Raw genomic sequence first — 20,882 nt, forward strand, 5'->3', positions numbered from 1 at the left:
GAGTGAGAAAGCGAGAGCGAGAAGACAAACTTGCTCATTCTGTGGCCTGGCCCCCGGCTCTCTGCTCGCCAGTCCCCAGCTAGCTGAACTATTATTATCCTGTTCACTAAGGCACAGGTGGTGATTTACCTAACTTGATTTGGTCATTAAGGCGCTCCGGTCGTTTAGGTGCCATCCGCCCGGAGAGAGAAAGCTGCAGTGAATAAAACCAAATGATTTGGCCCCCTCAAGCCCCATCCTGCAATCCCCTCCCCTGGTTGGAGGACCTGGTGGAAATTATACTAATACATATATTTACAGTATATATACAGCACATATACCTTTAGCATCCTATTTCAACTGGACTCCAGGTGCATTGTCAAATCAACTAATCGAATCTAAATTCCACCCCTCAAACCCAATCCCGCTGCCCCCTCAACCCTATCCATGACCCCTTCTACCCTGCTTACCCAATAGGCTGCCACAGCCGATTAATGAATATGTCCCACGACAATGATATCAATCAAGGTAGCCTGTCTTTTACAATATGTACAGAACTACCATTAGAGACAGTTAATGGATGCTTTTAAAAGCAGGCCTCTGATTTTTCTCCGTACCAGGGCTTCCTTGGATATGACTGGAGAGTGATTGCATGCATGTTACACTGACTAGATAAATTGACAGGATTGTTTAACACCTTTAATGTGCAATATGGAAGGATCACATGTGGATCTACAGGTCTTTGGGGTCTTTCCATGGGTGCCAATGTACGTGTGTTTGCTTACTGGGTGATGTCACCAGACACTGACATTGTCATAATGGTACACACGCAGGTGGACAGACACACACACAAACACACAAACACACACACACACACACACACACACACACACACACACACACACACACACACACACACACACACACACACACACACACACACACACACACACACACACACACACACACACACACACACTCACACACACACACACACAGTGAAAAGTGTCCATAACAACACTTTTCCTTCCATTGCTCGCGTACACCATACAGCTCTACTTATAGGGCTTACACTACCCGACCAAGGGTATGTGGACATCGGCTCAACGAACATCTCATTTCAAAATCATGGACATTAATATGGAGTTGGTCCCCTCTTTGTGGCTATAACAGCCTCCCTTCTTCTGGGAAGGCTTTCCACTAGATGTTGGAATATTGCTCTGGGGACTTTCTTCAAATTTCTTTCAATATTCGCCTAAAATGACATGCCCACATCTAACTGCCTGTAGCTCAGGACCTGAAGCAAGGATGTGCATATTCTTGATACTATTTGAAAGGAAACACTTTGAAGTTTGTGGAAATGTGAAATTTACGTAGGAGAATATAACACATTAGATCTTTGAAACGCAAGAAAAAGGCTGTCAATTCAGATAGGAATTTAGGTGTAATTTAGATGTTGTCCACAAGATGGTCACAGTGTGTGATGAAAGTTTTAGACTGATCCAGTGTATAATTACAATACTACACTTTGTATCAAGTCTGCCAGGAGTTGCCCCAAATGTCCCGAATTTGTCAATTTATACATTTTCAAGTACATAAGTATAGAGAACATACAAATATTCTATGGTTGTATTTTTTTTTGAGTTTACACACTCCCAGAAATGTCATGCATGATATGATGGATTAGTAGCTTCCCTACAGGAAAGACACCTCTAGATGACCGGGCTGGGTGGGTGTAACTGTAGAACCCAGTTCCTACATTGGAATACAAAAATATTTAATTTTCAAACAAAACTACACTTTATCTCTGGGACCCTTAGGATGACAAATCAGAGCCAGATTACTGAATGTAAGTACATTATGGTGAATGTATCAAACCAGTTGCTGTGATAAAAGTGTTATGTTGTTGTGCACTATCCTCAAACTATAGCCTGGTATTTCTTTCAGTAACAGCCACTGTAAATTGGACACTGCAATTAGATTAACACGAATATACGCTTTCTGCCCATATAAGAAACGTCTATGTCCCGGAAAGTGGGCTGTTGTATACTACGTTTTCTGATTACATTATCGCATATTGAGCAACAACCGTCCCGGTACAGGGACACCGATCCCGTAGAGTGGCTTTTCCCAAACTGGGGTGCACGTACCCCCAAGGGTATGCGCAATGCCGTTTCAAACACTCCGTTTAGATTTTACAATGGAGCTAAACATTTGTGTGATGCTTTTTTCTGGCCTGAGTAGCACCTTTTCACTGCCAAAAATAAAATGAAACCTAGTTAGGTGTTCAGTGAAATATCAACACAATGTCAAATACAGGTAGTCTAGTCAAATAATTAACATCCAATCACATTAACTATTACTCTCTCGCGGGAATTCTACTAATGGTTCGTATGTAGCCAAACGTATCTGCTGCTCATTCCGTTTGCTCGGAAATTGATAAATGGTTAAACAAAGTAAGGCCTGTGTCCATAGAGGTACATATGACCAGCTCTACTGGTAGTACTGCTACAACCATTTAATTTTTTATTTTGTTATTTCACTGCTTTGCTTTATCTATGCCAGGTCACAGTTGTAAATGAGAACTTGTTCTCAACTAGCTTACCTGGTTAAAAAAAGGTGAAATAAATCAAATAAAAAAACAAACACCTATGTATTTGTATTTGTCCACATATTCTAAGTCAGAACCGTCCAGAGCAGTGATGCTGGGCGGGTGGGCAAGTGTGGGCAGCGATCAGTTGAAGAACATGCATGTAGTTATAGTTGCATTTAAGAGCAGTTGGAGGCCACAGAAGGAGAGTTGTATGGCATTGAAGCTCGTCTGGAGGTTAGATAACACAGTGTCCAAAGAAGGACCAGAAGTATACAGAATGGTGTCGTCTGCGTAGAGGTGGATCAGAGAGTCACCAGCAGCAAGAGCGACATCATTGATGTATACAGAAAAAAGAGTTGACCCGAGGATTGAACCCTGTGGCACCCCCATAGAGACTGCCAGAGGTCCGGAAAACAAGCCCTCCAATTTGACACACTGAACTCTGTCTGAGAAGTAGTTGGTGAACCAGGCGATGCAGTCATTTGAGAAACAAAGGCTGTTGAGTCTGTCAATAAGAGTGTGGTGATTGACAGAGTCGAAAGCCTTGGCCAGGTTGATGAATACAGCTGCACAGTATTGTCTCTTATCGATGGCGGTTATGATATTGTTCCGGACCTTGAGCGTGGCTGAGGTGCACCCGTGACCAGCTCGGAAACCAGATTGCGTGGCAGAGAAGGTACGGTGGGATTTGAAATGGTTGGTGATCTGCTTGTTAACTTGGCTTTCGAAAATCTTAGAAGGGAAGGGTAGGATAGATATAGGTGTGTAGCAGTTTGGGTCTAGAGTGTCTCCCCCTTTGAAGAGGGGGGTGACCGAGGCAGCTTTCCGATCTTTGGGGATCTCAGACGATACGAAAGAGAGGTTGAACAGGCCAGTAATAGGGGTTGCAACAATTTCGGCAGATAATTTTAGAAAGAGAGGGTCCAGATTGTCTAGCCCTGCTGATTTGTAGGGATCCAGAATTTGCAGCTATTTCAGAACATCAGCTATCTGAATTTAGGTGAATGAAAAATGGGGGAGGCTAGGGCAAGTTGCTGTGGGGGGTGCAAGGCTGTTGACCGGGGTAGGGGTAGACAGGTGGAAAGCATGGCCAGCCGTAGAAAAATGGTTATTGAAATTCTCAATTATCGCGGATTCGTTGGTGCTGACAGTGTTTCCTAGCCTCAGTGCAGTGGGCAGCTGAGAGGAGGTGCTCTTATTCTCCATGGACTTTACAGTGTCCCAGAACTTTTTGGAGTTTGTGCTACAGGATGCAAATTTCTGTTTGAAAAAGCTAGCATTTGCTTTCCTAACTGCCTGTGTATAATGGTTCCTAACTTCCCTGAAAGTTGCATATCGCAGGGTCTATTTGATGCTAATGCAGTACACCACAGGATGTTTTTGTGCTGGTCAAGGGCAGTCAGGTCTGGAGTGATCCAGGGGCTATATGTGTTCCTGGTTGTACATTTTCTGATTGGTGCATGCTTATTTAAGATGGTGAGGAAAGCACTTTTAAAGAATAACCAGGCATCCTCTACTGACGGAATGAGGTTAATGTCCTTCCAGGATATCCGGGCCAGGTCGATTAGAAAGGCCTGCTCACTGAAGTGTTTTAGGGAGCGTTTGACAGTGATGAGGGGTGGTCGTTTGACCGCAGACCCATTACTGACGCAGGCAATGAGGCAGTGATCGCTGAGATCCTGGTTGAAAACAGCAGAGGTGTATTTGAAGGGCAGTTTGGTTAGGATGATATCTATGAGGGTGCCCATATTTACAGATTCAAGGTTGTACCTGGTAGGTTAATTAATAATTTGTGTGAGATTGAGGGATTCAAGCTTAGATTGTAGGATGGCTGGGGTGTTAAGCATGTCCCAATACCATCAGTACTACACCTGCACCCGTCGATGACACAAGGTGTTCTGCTTCCACGAGCACATCCAATGTTAGCATCAGTAATTCTACATTTGTTGCTAGCCCAGCTAGCTAGCATGGACACTGACAGTTGAGAATCTGATGCAGCCAATGAACTAATGCCCCTTTCAAATCAAATCAAATCAAAGTGTATTTGTCACGTGCGCCAAATGCAACAGGTAGACCCTTACCTGTGGAAGTACCGAACAACAGACGGGGACATTGGACGAAGAGGAGCAAATATGATGAGAACTACATTGATTTGGGGTTAATTTATATTGGGAGTAGTGCCTTTCCTCAGCCACAGTGTGTTAAATGTGCAAAAGTACTATCTCACATCTCGATGAAACCTTAATTCTTGCACAGACATTTAGAAACAAAATATGCCGATTTGAACAATAAGCCACAGGAGTTTTTTGAGCGAGAATTAAGATGACAATAGAGTAGTAAGACATGGATAAAATCAACAGATACCATTTATAAGGGGCTAAAAGCGTCTTATATGGTGATCTACCAAGGCTAGGACAGGCAATTCCCATACTATTGTGGAGGACTTAATTCTTCCTGCTGACGCAGTTATGGATGGAACAATGCTGGTGGAAAAGGCCAGAAAAACTATACAGACAATGACTTCATCAAACAACACTGTTTCACGACGCATCAGTGACATGGCAGGAAATGTTTTGAAACAATTACTGCTTCACATACAAGCCAGTGAATTCTATGCATTACAGCTAGATGAGTCAACAGACGTGGAGGGCCTGGCATGTTCTTTACGTTTATGAGGGGTCAATTAAGGAAGACATTATCTTCTGTAAACAACTGTAAACCAGGACAACAGGAGAGGATATTTTTTAAGTACTGGACAGCTTTGTGACATAAAAAGGACTTTGGTGGTCTAGATGTGTTGTTATCTGTACTGATGGTGCAAAGCCATGACAGGGAGATATAGTGGAGTGAGCAGTTGCTCCCGACGTCACTTGGGTACACTGCAGCATCCACCGAGGGGCTCTTGCTGCCAAGGGAATGCCTGACAGCTTGAAAGACGTTTTGGACACTACAGTGAAAATTATTAACTTTGTTAATTACCTTGTGTGTGTGGTGATATGATTGTTAACTATTGTGATGCTGTATGAATGATGGCGGAATATGATCTACAGTTGAAGCTGTTCCATTCTGAGCTGCTGTCCCAGTAGCAAGGCCCGTGTATTTTCTGCGTTATGCAATGATATGGGCAGCGACCATGTAATGCTTTTACAACATACAGAAGTGCGCTGGTTATCAAGGAGCAAAGTATTGACACGTTTTCTTGAAGAGAGACAAGCTTAAAGTTTTCTTTACTGACCATAATTTTCACTTGTTTGACCGCTTGCATGATGACGAGTTTTTCACAGGATTTGCATTATCTGGGGGATGTTTTTTCTCGCCTGAATGATCTGAATCTAGGATTACAGGGACTATATTCAATGTGCGGGACCAAATTGAGGCTATGAGTAAGAAGTTCTTCTCTGCTCTTCTCTGTCTGCATTAACAAGGACAACACACAGGTCTTTCCATCATTGTATGATTTTTTTGTGTGCAAATAAAATCAAGCTCACGGACAATGTCAAATGCGATATAGCGAACCACCTGAGTGAGCTGGGTGTGCAATTACGCAGGTACGCAAAATGAACAACACAAACAAATAGATTCGGTATCCCTTTCATGGCCTGCCTCCAGTCCACTTACCTACAGTGCCTTGCGAAAGTATTCGGCCCCCTTGAACTTTGCGAACCTTTGCCACATTTCAGGCTTCAAACATAAAGATATAAAACTGTATTTTTTTGTGAAGAATCAACATCAAGTGGGACACAATCATGAAGTGGAACGACATTTATTGGATATTTCAAACTTTTTTAACAAATCAAAAACTGAAAAATAGGGCGTGCAAAATTATTCAGCCCCTTTACTTTCAGTGCAGCAAACTCTCTCCAGAAGTTCAGTGAGGATCTCTGAATGATCCAATGTTGACCTAAATGACTAATGATGATAAATACAATCCCACCTGTGTGTAATCAAGTCTCCGTATAAATGCACATGCACTGTGATAGTCTCAAAGATCCGTTAAAAGCGCAGAGAGCATCGTGAAGAACAAGGAACACACCAGGCAGGTCCGAGATACTGTTGTGAAGAAGTTTAAAGCCGGATTTGGATACAAAAAGATTTCCCAAGCTTTAAACATCCCAAGGAGCACTGTGCAAGCGATAATATTGAAATGGAAGGAGTATCAGACCACTGCAAATCTACCAAGACCTGGCCGTCCCTCTAAACTTTCAGCTCATACAAGGAGAAGACTGATCAGAGATGCAGCCAAGAGGCCCATGATCACTCTGGATGAACTGCAGAGATCTACAGCTGAGGTGGGAGACTCTGTCCATAGGACAACAATCAGTCGTATATTGCACAAATCTGGCCTTTATGGAAGTGGCAAGAAGAAAGCCATTTCTTAAAGATATCCATAAAAAGTGTTGTTTAAGGTTTGCCACAAGCCACCTGGGAGACACACCAAACATGTGGAAGAAGGTGCTCTGTTCAGATGAAACCAAAATTGAACTTTTTGGCAACAATGCAAAACATTATGTTTGGCGTAAAAGCAACACAGCTCATCACAATGAACACACCATCCCCACTGTCAAACATGGTGGTGGCAGCATCATGGTTTGGGCCTGCTTTTCTTCAGCAGGGACAGGGAAGATGGTTAAAATTGATGGGAAGATGGATGGAGCCAAATACAGGACCATTCTAGAAGAAAACATGATGGAGTCTGCAAAAGACCTGAGACTGGGATGGAGATTTGTCTTCCAACAAGACAATGATCCAAAACATAAAGCAAAATCTACAATGGAATGGTTCAAAAATAAACATATCCAGGTGTTTGAATGGCCAAGTCAAAGTCCAGACCTGAATCCAATCGAGAATCTGTGGAAAGAACTGAAAACTGCTGTTCACAAATGCTCTCCATCCAACCTCACTGAGCTCGAGCTGTTTTGCAAGGAGGAATGGGAAAAAATTTCAGTCTCTCGATGTGCAAAACTGATAGAGACATACCCCAAGCGACTTACAGCTGTAATCGCAGCTACAAAGTATTAACTTAAGGGGGCTGAATAATTTTGCACGCCCAATTTTTCAGTTTTTGATTTTTTTTTAAAGTTTGAAATATTCAATAAATGTCATTCCACTTCATGATTGTGTCCCACTTGTTGTTGATTCTTCACAAAAAAATACAGTTTTATATCTTTATGTTTGAAGCCTGAAATGTGGCAAAAGGTCGCAAAGTTCAAGGGGGCCGAATACTTTCGCAAGGCACTGTATATCTGAACAAGAGAACCTCATCAAAATTGCAACAAGCTGTTGTGTGAAAATTGAATTTAATCAGAAGCCACTGCCAGATTTCTGGATTGGGCTGCAGTCATAGTATCCTGCCTTGGCAAATCGTGCTGTTAAGACACTGTTAAGATTACAACCCAACATTGCAGAGTTATGGGCATCCTTTCAAGCACACCCTTCTCTTAATCTGTGGAGAGTTATTCACAATTTCTGATGAACAAATTAGGTTTTAAATGTAAGATGTCTAAATAAAGAGCAAAATGATTTATTATTATTGTATTATTATTTGTGCCATGGTCCTATAAGAGCTCTTTGTCACTTCCCACGAGTCGGGTTGTAACAAAAACTCACACTCATTCCTCTGTTTTAATAAATATATTGTAAAGTGTATGTGTGGCAGACTTACACTGATGGCAAAATACAACATTTAACATTGAGCTGACCCTGGTGCTAGAGGGTTTACACAGCTGGAGGTTGAACGTTTGAAGGGGTATGGGACTATAAAAAGTTTGGGAACCACTGCCATAAAGGTTAAACAGGGTCCTTTCATCAACGTTCTGGGAGAAAATAATTAGCCAAAGAGGTGAGAAACATAAGCTTCTGAGGTGATGACTATAACAGGCAGTTACCACCCCAGGGAGGATTAATTAATAGCTGACATTTACTTCTTCAAACTGATATTTTGTTGTTTGTCTTGCACACATAAGCAAGCACCTTGCCCCACCTCTAGCATGTTGAAGTTAGCCCCACTTCTAGCATGTTGAAGTTAGCCCCACCTCTAGCATGTTGAAGATAGCCACACATTTAGCATGTTGAAGCTAGCCCCACCTCTAGCAGTTTGAAGTTAGCCCCACATTTAGCACGTTGAAGTTTGCCCCACCTCTAGCATGTTGAAGTTAGCTCAACCTCTAGCATGTTGAAGTTTGCCCCACCTCTTGCATGTTAAGGCTGGCCCCACCTCTAGCATGTTGAAGTTAGCCTCACCTCCAGCATGTTGAAGCTATCCCCATCTCTAGAATGTTGAAGTTAGCCACCCCTCTACCATGTTTAAGTTAGTCCTACCTCTAGCATGTTGAAGCTATCCCCACCTCGAGAATGTTGAAGTTAGCCCCGCCTCTAGCATGTTGAAGCTAGCCCAACCGCTAGCATGTTAGGGATAGCACCCCTCTCTCATGTTGACGCTGGCCCCACCTCTAGCACGTTGATGTTAGCATCACCTCTTGCATGTTGAAGCTATTCCCACCTCTAGCATGTTGAAATTTGCCCCACCTCTAGCATGTGGAAGCTAGCCACACATCTAGCATGTTGAAGCTAGCCACACATCTAGCATGTTGAAGTTAACCCCACCTCTAGCGTATTGAACTTAGCCCCAACTCTAGCATGTTGAAGCTAGCCCCACCTCTAGCATGTTGAAGTTAGCCCCACCTATAGCATGTTGAAGTTAGCCCCACCTCTAGCATGTTGAAGCTAGCCCCACTTCTAGCATGGTGAAGTTTGCCCCACATTTAGCATGTTGAAGCTGGCCCCACCTTTAGCATGTTGAAGTTAGCTCCACCTCTAGGATGTTGAAATTAGCCCCACCTCTAGCATGTTGAAGTTAGCCCCACCTATAGCATGTTGAAGTTCGCCCCACCTCTAGCATGTTGAAGCTAGCCCCACTTCTAACATGTTGAAGCTAGCCCCACTTCTAGCATGGTGAAGCTAGCCCCACTTCTAGCATGTTGAAGCTAGCCCCACTTCTAGCATGTTGAAGCTAGCCCCACTTCTAGCATGGTGAAGTTTGCCCCACATTTAGCATGTTGAAGCTGGCCCCACCTTTAGCATGTTGAAGTTAGCCCCACCTCTAGGATGTTGAAATTAGCCCCGCCTCTAGCATGTTGAAGCTAGACCAACCGCTAGCATGTTAGGGCTAGGACACCTCTCACATGTTGAAGCTGGCCCCACCTCTAGCATGTTGATGTTAGCCTCACGTCTAGCATGTTGACGCTATCCCCACCTCTAGCATGTTGAAGTTTGCCCACCTCTAGCATGTTGAAGCTAACCCCACCTCTAGCGTGTTAGGGCTAGCACCCATCTAGCATTTTTTTGCTAGCCCCACCTCTATCATCTTAAAGCTAGCTGCTAGCCCCACCTATAGCATGTTGAAGCTAGCCCCATGTCTAGCATGTTAAAGCCATGTACACAACGGACATCCATGTGATTTTGTAAAAGTCCAAAAAGTTTTACTAGAATTGTCCTTTTTACCTCTCCATCAAAGTGATACGTATTATTTTCACACCATCCAAGGTGTTTGCATACATAAGTACTACTTTGACGACTAAGATAAAGTAATTTCTTATTGAGTTAGTTGGAAATAGGAGTCTTTTTAAGCTATAGTTCATAATGCATGACCATTTTTACAAAATATTTGAATATTTCTGTTGTGCCAGTTTAACATTACTCCCACTGTTGTGTACTGTTGCCTTCTCTGTTTGGAACTTCCACAGCGCTCTCAGCTAACTTGCATGACCTCACGTTGCATAAGGCTCACTGTATACAGGGGTGTCTGAGAGGAGTGAGCCTGTACAGAACCGCATATACCATTTAGCAAAAAGCTTTTTCACAATTCAGCTATTTTAGGGAAATCCCAATATGAGCATACTTATCCATACCATGTACTATTGTGTATTTCATGAATAAAAAATGGGACACATTTCAAGGGAGAATGTTAAGAAAACCTCCCAGATCAGTCAGATATCAGAGTGAATGCATATCTTTTGCATGTATAAATAAACAATCACCATGGCTGACAAAAAAACACATGGTGATTCCCATCCAGGGAAAACTCAGGCAATTTGGGCAGAACCATATTTTTTTGTCAGTTCCATTTGCTGGATATCAATCCTGGCCTGTTTCTCAGTGGTCGGTACTAGACGGCTATTCCATGTTTTATAGATGACTTCCTCCTGAAATAAATTAATATGTGGTGGAAAATGAGAACAATGAATGATGAAATGAATGAGAATGGGGCCTGGGCTGTTGCTGTACCGTTGGAAGCATGCTCGTCATACATACAGTCAGGTCCAAAATTGCCGGTGATGTGCGTTGCCAAAGAGCTTTCCATGTCATGTAAACAGAGCTCTTTGGCAACGCAGTTTGATAAACGACAGTGGCACTTGGATTGCAACCGGTGCTATGGTCGAATGACATGAAAACATAAGCATATGCAGAAAAGTATCTCATATCTACGGTAAAATATGGTGGTGGATCTTTAATGTTATGGGGCTATTTTGCTTCCACTGGTCCTTGGGTCCTTGTTAAGGTCAACGACATCATGAACTTTATAAAACACCAGGACATTTTAGTCCAGAACCTGGTTGCCTCTGCCAGGAGGCTGACACTTGGCCGCAAGTGGAGCTTCCAGCACAACAATAACCCCAGGCGCTGATCAAAATCCACAAGGAAATGGTTAATTGACCTCTAAATCAACATTTTGCAATGGCCATCTCAGTCTCCGGACATGAATCCCATTGAAAACCTGTGGTTTGAATTGAAGAGATCTGTCCAATGTGTTCTCCAATCTCATAATATTTGATTATATGCAGTCTTTTTATTCTCATCTTTATCAAAGGTGCCAATCATTTTGAACCTGACTCTACAACCTCCGTGTAGACTGCAGACTGAAGACACAAGGACAGAGGGACCAGGAATGAGATTGCAGGGTTGTGACCAAAAAGCAGGATAGAGGCATTGGTGGTTCTCATCCGAGTCATCTTCGCAACATATGTTATCATCAGATTCAGACACAGGCCAGGCCATCTGGGTCGAGATTCAAGATCAATGGTTTTAAATTAGGCTGCTTGCAGGGTGCCTACAGGTGTGTGACCAGATTTGGTGCGCAGTGTTATGACGTTTTTGTCTGGTTGAAAACTGGGTGCAACATTTGGAGGTCTTTGTGGAGGTTGTATGGAGATTGTCTGGAGGTCAGCGTCATGACCTCCGCTTTCAATCAATCTCTAACCTAAACATATGGTCTGTCAGCCTGACATCATTACGCTGCGTTTTGTACAGAATACTGTGTTGTTGGTCAATCAGAACAACTCAATGTTTGATATTATAGAGGCTGTAAGAATAAAGACTTCATTTTTCAGACCATACTGTGGTATGATCACGTTCTCAACAAACAAAATGCCAGATAAGAGAGAGAAATTGTATATCGTCAAGACATGTCAAATACAACGACAACAACAGTACGGCAGCATCAGAATGCTGTGACCGGGACATACTCTGCAGGGGTACATCCAAAGTGGCACCCTATTCCCAACACAGTTCACTGCTTTTTCCTAGAGACCTATGGTCCTGGTCAAAAGTATTACACTATATGGGAATAGGGTGCCATTTGAACGCATCCCTGACCTTAAAAGCAATGTGTACTCGGAGCCTCTGCAGCCCATTAGGACAGCCAGGGGAAGAAGGCAACAATACAAGCAATAAACACACAAACACACACATCACTGACAAGAAGAAGCTGCTAGCTAGAGGACTAACACACTCTAATCCCTTTCTACATTGTACTGTGTGTGCCAGCAGTGGTGTAAAGTACTTAATTAAAAAATACTTTAAAGTACTACTTAATATTTTTTTGTGGTATCTGGACATTAGTATTCATATTTTTGACAACTTTTACCTTTTACTTCACTACATTTACTCCATACATTTTCCCTGACACCCAAAAGTACACATTACATTTTCAATGCTTAGCGGGACTGGGAAATGGTCCAATTCACACACTTATATATAACCTTTATTTAACTAGGCAAATCAGTTAAGAACAAATTCGTATTTACAATGACGACCTACTAGGGAACAGTTGGTTAACTGCCTTGTTCATGGACTCAATCCAGCAACCTTTTGGTTACTGGCCCAATGCTCTAACCACTAGGCTACCTGCCGCCCCACTTATCAAGAACATCTCTGGTCATCCCTACTGCCTCTGATCTGGTACATTCATTCAACACATATGCCTTATTTGTAAATGATGAATGAGTGTTGGAATGTGCCCCAGGCTATCTGAAAAAAAAATCGAATAAAAATGGTGCCATTTGGTTTGCTTAAAGTTTTTGCCGATCGCTTACACACTGAAAATGAATGCTTAGACAAAAGCATCAAACCCTTAACTTGTGTAACCATCCCTTAAACAAAGGCACCAAAAATACAAACACATGTTCTGCTTTGCACTTTGTTTGCAATTCTGCAACACACTTGTAAAACACTGCACAATGATTCTTACGTTAGACACTTCGTTCAAGAATGAAATCTCTTGCAATCATTGGGAAAACACTTCTATTCTTAATGCAAAACATACCTGAAATTGGCAACGCACACAAACAAACATGGAAACACTACAAATAGAGCTCCGGAAAGCTCACCTCTTTTGTGAGAACTTTGCAAACATGGAGGCAGTGAGAGCGAGGGGAAGAGGAAGAGGTCGAGGAAGAGGAAGAGAGAGAGAGGAGTAGGACGAGGACAAGAACAAAGAAGGGGACCAGGCAATAGACGGAGACATATTTTCGACGACATTAGGGTCACTTTGATGGCCCATGTCATAAATCATGGCCTGACGATGAGGGAGTCCAGCCCAACCGGAGTCGCTACACGGTGGCATTCATAAACGGACATTTAGACTGGAGAACAGGTATGTCTTCAACTTTCTACACTAGACTGTACGTATGTAATTGTCATTCTGCATCACAGTACAATGTAGTCCTACAATATATCCTCTGTGAATAAAAAAATAGGTATAGTACTGTGAAGTACATGTAATACAGTTGTGATGTTACTGTGTACAGTACGACAGTACAATATGTAAAATAATAACCTAACCAATGACATCATACTGTTGTATTTTCTAGAGAACTGCCAGACGACCTCCTGAGGGTGAAAGGCCACGTCTGTTCACCATGAACAGGAACTGGCCGTTGTCAATCTAGTGTTGGCAAACAACACCATCCGCCTACATCAACTACGAGAGTAAATCATCGCAGATCACACAACATTCCATAATATCAACCATGTCAGTATGTCGACACTCTTCGGCGCCTTGCGTCAACGCCAACTTACGATGAAGCAGCTGTCCAGGGTTTCATTTGAGAGGAACAGTGTTAGAGTCAAAGACCTTCACCGTGACTATGTGCTAGTAAGTGTCACTGTATTATACTGTAATACAGTAATGGCAGTAGATTGTGTCCATTTGGCACTGTATAGATGCATTCAGACAAAGCATTATGTGACCTAGACAGGTGCCCCCATTCTGGGGGTGGGGGGCTGTCTGGTGGGGCACCTGCCTTGCCTGTAGCATGTAGTTTTGACTGAATGTGTCTGACCCAACCTACCCACCACTCCCATCCTTGTGTGAAAATGTAGACATTGTAGTCCTGTGTTTTGAGGTAGACCACATTCACGATACAGTGTGTGCATTTTCTGTCACAGAGAGTCCAGGACTTTGATGCAACTGTACAGACTCATGAGTTCATTTTCATTGATGAAGCTGGATTCCATCTAGCTAAAACCAGGCGTCGGTGCCGAAATGTTATAGGACAAAGAGCTGTTGTGAATGTCCCTGGGCAGCAGGGGGGAAATGTCACCTTGTGTGCCCCCATTAGTCTGCAAGGAGTTCTCCATTACCATGCCACCCTCGGTCCCTACAATACTGCACACATAATCATATTTCTGGATGCACTACATAATGCAGTTGTACAGGACGGACGAGAGCAGCCCAGGTTTGTTGTCATCTGGGATAATGTTAGTTTCCACCAGGCTGCTCTGGTCAGGGACTGGTTCACCAACCACAATAAAATTCATAGTTGTGTACTTGCTCCCTTACTCCACATTTCTCAATTCGATTGAGGAATTATTTTCTGCTTGGCGTTGGAAAGTGTAGGACCGCCAACCACATGCCCGCCTGCCTCTTCTGCAAGCAATGGTAGAGGCATGTGGAGACACTGAGTTGGGGTCAGTCCAGGGTTGGCGACATTTTCCCCGTCACCTAGCCAGGGATGACATTGCTTCATGTGGATGAGGTGATGTGGCCAGACCCTAATAGAAGGCGGGATCCATAAACCATCCACACCATCCCTTACAATCCCATACAATCCCATACAATACTATTTTGGGTTTATCACACTGCAATTTTACTATTTTTGTTTCCTTGAGTTTACAGTAACATATTGTATTGACTATTGTACTGTAATTCTACTTTTCTTTGTTTTTTTGTTGTACAAACCTGCCATGGCAAAAAAATAAGCTGAATGTATTTTTTTCGGAAGCCTTTCTATTTTTGTGTTTATTGAAATGTGAGTAAATGTATTGTACTGGAACAACCTTTCACAGAAGCCTGTATGAGAACAAAAAGGTATACAAAGTACTAAAGACAGTGTTTTGTATAAAGTACATCAGTCTGTTGTTGCTGCTTTGAAAGAGTCATTCAAACGGTGCATGTGGGTATCATTTTGTTGCAAAAATGCCATTTAGAAAAAGGATTGTTAGGTTTTGATTGCAGAGATTCATTTTGACATAGAAGTGAGATGCTTATCTCCAAGTGTTGTCTTATTTGGCTTGCGTGTAGAGTTTTGACACAATGCGACAAATTCCACAACAAGTGTGTAAGCAATCGCAAAAAACTGTAATATAAGCAATTTTAAATTATTTTATGCTTTCTACTTTTTATAGTTAGGTATATTTTAACAATTACATTTACTTTTGTTACCTATGTATATTTAAAACCATACCATTTTCTATTAAGGTATCTTTACCTTTACTCACATGTACCAGACCCCTATCTGCTCCTTCAGGCTGTGTGTGTGTGTGTGTGTGTGTGTGTGTGTGTGTGTGTGTGTGTGTGTGTGTGTGTGTGTGTGTGTGTGTGTGTGTGTGTGTGTGTGTGTGTGTGTGTGTGTGTGTGTGTGTGGCATGTACCCTGTAGGAGATTCACCAGGATATTGATTACCAACACTGTGCATAACAGGCCCTCAGTAATGATTGAATATGAGTTGACTGATTGTTGGTTAGTTTCTGTGCTTGCCTGCATTGTCACGTCCTGACCTTAGTTCCTTTTTTATGTCTCTATTTTAGTTTGGTCCGGGCTTGAGTTGGGGTGGGCATTCTATGTTTTGTTCTGTGTGTGATATTTCTAGGTGTATGGCCTGGTACGGTTCCCAATCAGAGGCAGCTGTCAATCGGTGTCTCTGATTGAGAACCATACTTAGGCAGCCTGTTTTCCCACTATGGGTTGTGGGTAGTTGTTTTCTGTGTTGTGTATTGCACCTTGCAGAACTGTTCGTTTGTCGTTTTGTTGTTTTTTTGTTCAAGTATTCGTATTGATTAAAAGGTATTATGAATAATTACCACGCTGCACCTTGGTCTTCTTCTTCTCCCGACAACAGACGTTACAGAACCACCCACCACAACCGGACCAAGCAGTGTGGTAACCAGGAGCAGAGGGTTCTGGACTCCTGGACTTGGGAGGAGATATTGGACGGCAAGGGACCCTGGGAACAGGCTGGGGAATAGGAAGAACTGGAGGCAGCTAAAGCTGAGCGGCGGCGATATGAGGCAAGGCAGCGCAACAGGCACGAGAGGCAGCCCCCCAATTTTTTTGGGGCGGCACACGGGGAGATTGGCGGAGTCAGGCGATTGACCGGAAGAAGTGCAGTACTGGTCAGACACAGTGTTATGTGGTCAAGCACACGGTGGCGCAAGTACACACTCATAGCCCAGTGCACTATAGGCCAGCCCCCCGCAAGTGCCATGCGGGAGTGGGCATCCAGCCAGGATGTGTTGTGCCAGCTCAGCGTGTTTGGTCTCCGTTTCGGCCCAGGGTATCCTGCACTGGCACTGCGTGCTGTGTCTCCGGGGCGCTGGGAGGGTGCAGTTCGCCCTATGCCTGCGCTCCGCCCATGCAGGGTGAATGTGGGCATTGAGCCAAAGGGAGAGGTCTGAGTGGTATGCACCAGATCTCCAGTGCTCACCCACAGCCCGGTTCAACCTGTGCCTGCACTCTGGAGGGTCCGGGCTAAAGTGGTCGTCCAGCCTGGAGGAGTGGTGCCAAGGCTGTGCACCAGAGCTCCAGTGCTCCCCACAGCCCGGTCCATCCGGTGCCTCCTCCACGCACCAGGCCTCCTGTAGGTCTCCCCAGACTGGTGGGTCCGTCTCCTCCCTCCAGGTTCACCCTCTGGTCCGGAGCCGCCCTTCTGTCAGGAGCTGCCAGAGCCGCCCTTCTGTCAGGAGCTTCCAGAGCCGCCCGTCTGTCAGGAGCTGCCAGAGTCGCCTTTCACTCCGGCGCTGCCAGAGTCGCTCTTCACACCCGCCTGTCTGGTGCTGCCGGAGTCTCCCGCTGCAAGGGTCCCCAGTCCGAGGTCGGTGGCAAGAGTCGCCGCTCCTAAGGCGCTACATACAGCTGCTAGAATCCTGGCTAGAACCAAAAGAAAAACATCATATTCCTCCAGTGCTAGCCTCCCTACACTGGCTTCCTGTTATGGCAAGGGCTGATTTCAAGGGCTGATTTCAAGGCCTCCTAATTGTCCCTAGAATTTCTAAGCAAACAGCTAGAGGCCGGGTTTTCTCCTAAAGAGCTCAATTTTTATGGTATGGTCTGTCTACCGATGTGAGAGACGCAGACTCGATCTCAACCTTTAAGTCTTTATTGAATACTCATGTCTTCAGTAGGTCCTATGATTGAGTGTAGTCTGGCCCAGGAGTGTGAAGGTGAACGGAAACGCACTGGAGCAACAAACCACCCTTGCTGTCTCTGCCTGGCCGGTTCCGCTCTCTCCACTGGGATTCTCTACCTCTAACCCTATTACAAGGGCTGAGTCACTGGCCTACTGGTGCTCCTCCATGCCATCCCTAGGAGGGGTGTGTCACTTGAGTGGGTTGAGTCATTGATGACCCCCTTGGGTTGTCTGTGGGCTTTACTTGGCCTTGTCTCAGGATGGTAAGTTGGTGGTTTGAAGATATCCCTCTAGTGGTGTGGGGGCTGTGCTTTGGCAAAGTGGGTGGGGTTATATCCTGCCTGCTTGGCCCTGTCCGGGGGTATCATCGGATGGGGCCACAGTCTCTCCCGACCCCTCCTGTCTCAGCCCCCAGTATTTATGCTGCAGTAGTTTATGTGTCGGGGGGCTAGGGTCAGTTTGTTATATCGGGAGTATTTCTCCTGTCTCATCCGGTGTCCTGTGTGAATTTAAGTATGCTCTCTCTAATTCTCTCTTTCTTTCTTTCTCTCTCTCGGAGGACCTGAGCCCTAGGACTATGCCTCAGGACTACCTGGCATGATGACTCCTTGCTGTCCCCAGTCCACCTGGCCGTTGCACCCTCGACAACTACTGTGATTACTATTATTTGACCATGCTGGTAATTTATGAACATTTGAATATCTTGGCCATGTTCTGTTATAATCTCCACCCGGCACAGCTAGAAGAGGACTGGCCACCCCTCATAGCCTGGTTCTTCTCTAGGTTTCTTCATAGATTTTGGCCTTTCTAGAGAGTTTTACCTAGCCACCGTGCTTCTACTCCTGCATTGCTTGCTGTTTGAGGCTTTAGGCTGGGTTTCTGTACAGCACTTTGAGATATTAGCTGATGTAAGAAGGGCTATAGAAATACATTTGATTTGATTTTAGAATAAGGCTGTAACGTAACAAAATGTGGATAAATTCAAGGGGTCTGAATACTCTGTGTGTGTGTGTGTGTGTGTGTGTGTGTGTGTGTGTGTGTGTGTGTGTGTGTGTGTGTGTGTGTGTGTGTGTGTGTGTGTGTGTGTGTGTGTGTGCAGGTGTGTGTGCAGGTGTGTGTGTGCGAGTGTGTGTGTGCAGGTGCGGTCGTGTTTAAGGCTGTAACGTAACAAAATGTGGATAAATTCAAGGGGTCTGAATACTCTCCAGAACATTGTCGAACCCAGGTTGTGTGTGTGTGTGTGTGTGTGTGTGTGTGTGTGTGTGTGTGTGTGTGTGTGTGTGTGTGTGTGTGTGTGTGTGTGTGTGTGTGTGTGTGTGTGTGTGTGTTTGTGTGCAGGTGTGTGTGCAAATAGAATTTTGAATGCTTAGCTATACAAGACCGTGTGTGTGAGTTCCAGTCCGCCCGGCACAACGCAGTGGCTAATTCAACTGGACTAACAATCCCAATTCAGCGTTGCATCATTTACATCTTCTAAATCTTAGGGTATATTCCAAATGGCAACCTATTCCCAATATAATGCAATAGCTCTGGTTAAACATTGTGCACTATACAGGGAATATGGTGCCATTTGGGACAAATGGGTGGGCTCAATATTAGTGCATACTACTTGTTATCCATGCATACTATGCACGGCGAGGGACCTACCAGTGTCAGACACAGACCCACTTTGTATTTCCATGTTCAGTGCTCAGGATGATGCTCTGACAAAGGTTTGTATGATTGAAAACATACTTTTCCATTGATCTAAGTATTCATTTGATCAAAGAAGACTCTTCTCTCTACAGTGCATCACATATGTCATCAGCAAATATTGATTAAGTAGACCTCCTTATTGCAATACTTCTTCAAGAATCTGAACCATTATTTACGGCATTGAGTTAACCAAGTGTTGGTAACCACCTGTCTCAGAACAAGTCAGAGTCTGCATCCCAAATGGCACTCTATTTCCTATATACGACGAGATCCCCATGGGCATTGCCTCAAAGTAGTGCACTATGAAGGGAATAGGATGCCAGTTGGGATGCAACGTGAGATACCAAGGGAGATAAATATCAGTATTCAGAACAGTGACAGAATATCTAATGCCAATCCCTTGTTAAGACTGGCCAATATGTTCTTGTAATTCACTGTAATGACTGCCATCGCTACAGAGAGAGAGAGGGGGAGAGAGATTGTGTGTGTGTGTTGTGGTGTGTGTGTGTGTGTGTGTGTGTGTGTGTGTGTGTGTGTGTGTGTGTGTGTGTGTGTGTGTGTGTGTGTGTGTGTGTGTGTGTGTGTGTGTGTGTGTGTGTGTGTGTGTGCCTGCGTGTCTTAATGAATGCCATGGCTACAGTGGTGCAGAGTGATTTTGAGATGAAGGATTCCTCCCACACACATAGAGCTTCACTTCATATCTTATGCTGCGTTCAGACAGAAAACGCAAATCTGATTTTTTTTTTTTTTACTAATTAGTCATTTGACTAATCACATCAGTTCTGAAAAAATCTGATGTGAGAAGATCTGATGTGATTAGTCAAAAGAGCAATTAGTGGAAAATATATCAGAATTGGGCTGCCTGTGTAAACGCAGCATGAACATTTAGTTCTTAGCTCTCTGTGTGAGACAATTACTGCTTATAGATCACAATGACATCTGATTATCGCTGTTCAATTTTATAATAAGCGTAACTGATCTTCCACATATAAACACACAGCATGTATACATAACTGAATAAGCTTTTATCAGTCAGTTGAATTCTTTGGGGAGTATACTGTGTATGGAGACTGTTTAGTGATTTAAAAAAACAAGGGCTTGAATACATGTAAAAAAATATATATTGCTCCCTAATCTTTCTTATATCTCTCAGATAGAGGATAGACACTTCAGAACAAACTTCCTTTCATTTTTTGGGGGGGGGACTGTCTCATTCCATGTAGTGAATCTGTGATTCAATGCGTTTGTATGGGTCAAATAAAAGGTTTAATCAAATTATATTTTTATATATTTTTTGATTGTTCATGTGGTCTTAAAATTCAAAATCAAATAGCAAAATGATCCTGGTATGATCTTCTTAAAACAATTCCATATCGCTTAGTAGAACCCCTCCCCCGGGTTAGACAGGGCTTAGAATCTTATGGGTTAAAGGCAATTTACGCAATGTTCGCAGAGATCGCATTCATGGTAAATGCTCTAGAAGTAGTCTCAAACGGAAATTACTTTTTAATATCAAGCGGTGTGTGCTTGCAGACAACTCGCCTTCAATAGAATAACAGCCAATGTCAGATGCTGTTACCGTGGTGCGTTGATTGAATGGGGTTATGAGAACACACATGCCTCATCAATTGCGTGATTTATTAATAGCATAT

Source organism: Oncorhynchus masou, chromosome 13 (genome assembly GCF_036934945.1).
Source record: "Oncorhynchus masou masou isolate Uvic2021 chromosome 13, UVic_Omas_1.1, whole genome shotgun sequence".
Classification (NCBI taxonomy): Eukaryota; Metazoa; Chordata; class Actinopteri; order Salmoniformes; family Salmonidae; genus Oncorhynchus; species Oncorhynchus masou.